Genomic DNA, 4,015 nt, shown 5'->3' with positions numbered 1-4,015 from the left:
TAGCTCAACTGTCTGACAGGTGGCTATCAAACACTTAAAATGTGGTTAGTCTGAATTAAAATGTGCTGTGGTAATCCTAGTACTCTGGGAGGCCAAGGCAGGAGGATCACTTGAAGCCAGGAGTTCAAGACCAGCCCGAGTAAGAGCAAAACCCCATCTATACAAAAAATTAACCAGACATGGTGGCATATGCCTGTAGTCCCAGCTACTCGGGAGTCTGAGGCAGGAGAATTGCTTGAGCCCAGGAGTTTGAGGTTATAGTGAGCTATAATGATGTCACTGCATTCTAGTCCAAGTGACAGAGTGAGACCCTATCTCAAAGAAAAAAAGAAAGAAAGAAAGAAAAAATGCTGTATGTGTACAATACACAGCAGATTTTGAAGAGATTTAGTTAAATACAAGAATGTAAAATATTTTAATAATTTATTTTGATTACACATTAAAATAATAATAGTGTAGATATAGTGAGTGAAATAAAATATTCAAATTGAACTCACCTTTATTTAATTTTTTTTTTTTTTTTTTTTTTTTTAGTGTGAATACAACAAAATGTAAAATTACTTATGTGGCTCCTATTCTATTTCTGTTGGACAGCATTGTTCTAAGTTCAGGGCAAACTATGGTGGCAGGGCCAAATTGGGCCAAATACTATTTTTATAAATAAAGTGATATTGGAACACAGGCACACTCCTTCATTTAGGGATTGTCCGTGGCTGCTGACAAAGACTCTCTCCTTTGAACAAACTTGAGTCAGTCTCTTTGATTCCTCTGCTGGACTGGGCTGACCTTGAGCTTCCCTCTCTGCCCTTGTAGAATCCAGTTTGTGCAAGATCCTGCTGAGTCAGTTTAGTGAACATCCCCCACCCTCAATATCTTATCACCCTGGCCTGCCTTCTGCAAGAATTCTACTGAGTCAGCCCAGCAAGAATCCCCCTTACTCCTGGTGTTTCCTCCTAGTAATTTTCCACCCACTGCTCCTTGGTTATGAATCCACGCTTGTCCTTGCTGGTCTGAGAGTTGAGCCCAGTCTCTCTCTCCCCGCTGCAACCCCCCACCACGGTGGTCCCTGTTCTTCTTGAATAAACTCTCCCTTCCCATATCTAACAAGGGTTGTGAATAATTTTTTCTTTAATGCCACTTTCCAGCTATAAGGGCAACGTTGAGAGTTTGCAACAGAGATTATGTGGTCACAAAGCCCAAAATATTTACCATCTAACCCTTTACAGGAAAAAGGGTCTCAGTGTTGCCTGAACCACTATGCTAGACGGATCTATAAAAACCACTATCTACAATGATTATCTTTAGGAATTGAGATTAAGGCAGATTCTTAGATTTTTTTTTCCCCAGTAAGATTGTATTATTTTTGTTAGCAAGGGTGAAAAACAATTTTAAAACCTTTCAAAACCTGCCTTCCTGGGTTGCACATCCTAGCAAGAAGGCAAGGAAGTAAGTAACTAAGGAGTAAAGGGAAAGTACAAGGTCGCTGTGAGACGTTTGGAATGTCAGGTGTCAGGTAGATAGTAACAGCAAGAGCCAGTAATTATTGGAAGCTGACTAGATGTTGGCCACTGTGTGCAAAGTAATACTTCTTAATTAATTTATTTTTTTCTTCAAGGTGGAAATAGTTTTATAGATTTTTACGATTGTAAATGTAATACATGTTCATTATAAAAATTCAGAAAATATAGAAAAATATGAACTCTGTGAATAATTTTAATGAGATTAGTCTATAGATACTGTTTGATAACCAGCTGTTTTCACCAACTATATATTTGGGACATCTTTCTGTGATAACGAGTATCCATCTATGGCTACAGAGTATGTCCTTGTTCGAATATGTCAAACTTAATGCCTATTGGTAATTTAATTTAATCTCACCTCGTTTAATCAAAACATCCCCATTTTACAGTTGAGGCAATTGAAGCCTAGAGACATTAACTAATTTGCTCAACTGGACAGGCCCAAGCTTGTAACCACACTAGCCTATGCTGGGCCATTAGTATAAAAAAGTAGAGTCCATAGAACCAAGGAAGACCTTTACTATACTTTGTCCTGCCTGCATTTCCCTAACCAACATCTCCTTCTATTTTCCTATAGTAGCCTCAAGCCTGAGGAAGGCAATGTGGGGGCTGTCCTGCTCTGGGATATACTAGATGCTTCCAAAAATCTTTTCATTATGAATATAACCTCATTGTAAGCTGCTATGACAATGATGGAGCACAAAGCAGCTTTCCCATACTGTCCCCTCCTTCCCCAGTCCCTGTCTGGACCTGGAGGATGACTTCCCAGACTTCAGTCTTAAATGTGCTTTAAACAGAAGCAGTGCACAGTCATACTGTCAGCAGACTTGCTTTTACCATTTAACAATAGAGCGTGGACCTTTTTACATGATAGCGTTCACAGTCTTCATTTTTTAAACAGCGGCATATTATTTTAATAACCCTTTTTTAAATAAAAGCATCGATCAAAATTTTAGAATTTTGAATGCTAGAAAAATAACTTTCAAGAAAATCTTTGTTTTCAGGAAGTGGATTTAGGCTTATGATTTCACGGCAGATGAGGCAGCAGGCTAGGTGCAGCTCTGAGCAGTGTTGGAAGACATGGTCCCCATCAGTTTTCAATCTGTGACAGTCTGAGGACAAAGAGCCAGAGATGCAAGTGGAACATGATTGTCGTTGACCCTCATGTTCTTGCACAATCAACAGCATTATACACCTGTAACACCCAAGATAATAACTGTCACAGTAATTACGACTTGCCAGGGGAGGTAAGCGCATGCTGTGGAATGTCAAAGTCATGTCCAGGCAGGGTAGGCTGAGGAATGATGGCTTAGTGTCTGCCTCTCTTTTTCTACTTTTGCAGCCACTGACCTAGCTTGGGTCTTTTCACCTCATCCCTGGACTCCTGGTATGATCTCCAGGGATCCCGTAAACAGCAGAGCTTCTTTGCTACAATCTACTTGGCAAATGATGGCCAGATTATACTCCACAAAACACAGTTGTGTGCACATTGCCTCTGGCTCAAGCACCTGAACAAAATTCCTGATCTTTACCTTGTCATCCAAGTTCTTTCTCAGTGTTGCTCCATCTATGGTTCTTGTCTTATAACTGTCACTCCCTAATCCTGATTCCCGTCACCAGCCAAAGTGGTTCTTTGCCCCCCCCACCTGCCTTGCTTATTCCAGACTCCACCTTTGCTTTTCAATGTATTCCACTGAGCAGAAGAATCATACCCGACTAAACCATTTCCTTATTGTTGTCTATTTAGGCTTTGTCCCTATTCAATAGAGAAACCTACTTCTATAGTCCCAGAAACTGAGAACTTGATCCCTTGACTTATAAATCCCATAGCCTCCCTATGGAAAAGAACAAAAACTCAAGCACCTAACTCTATTTTATATACAGGAAAGATGTACTTCTAAATCAAAATGTGAAAATAGCATTTGTTGTAAATAAGCAACTATCAAGAGGATTTGTCATGGTTCAATAGAAAACAACATGTATCTTAGGGTCAAAAGGCTCAAATTTTCATCTTTCTCTTATAAACTGTGTGACTCTAGACAAGCCACTTAATCTCTGAGCTATAATTTTTCCCTTTGAAAAAGGGTCTAGTACTGTGGGCTGGGCACAGTGGTTCATACCTGTAATCCTAGCACTTTGGGAAGTAAAGAAGGAAGGATCTTGAGGCCCGGAGTTCAAGACCTGATTGGGCAACATAGTGAGACCCTGTCTCTACAAAAAATAAAAAATTAGCCAGGCGTGGTGGTGCACATCTATAGTCCTAGCAATTCAGGAAGCTGAGACAGGAGGATTGCTTGAGCCCAGGAGTTTGAGGTTGCAGTGAGCTATGATCACATCACTGTACTCTAGCCCAAGTGACAGAGCAAGACCCTGTCTCAAAAAAAAAAAAAAAAAAAAAGACCCAGAAAAGTGAAATTATTGTCCAAGTTAACAGAATGAGTTGAGGGTAGGGATGGATTTGAACTCAGGTCTTCAGGTTCAAGGTCCAGAGCCTA

The sequence above is a fragment of the Microcebus murinus genome, chromosome 8 (assembly GCF_040939455.1).
Source record: "Microcebus murinus isolate Inina chromosome 8, M.murinus_Inina_mat1.0, whole genome shotgun sequence".
In the NCBI taxonomy this organism is placed as follows: domain Eukaryota; kingdom Metazoa; phylum Chordata; class Mammalia; order Primates; family Cheirogaleidae; genus Microcebus; species Microcebus murinus.
Note: the sequence above shows the minus strand (reverse complement) of the source record.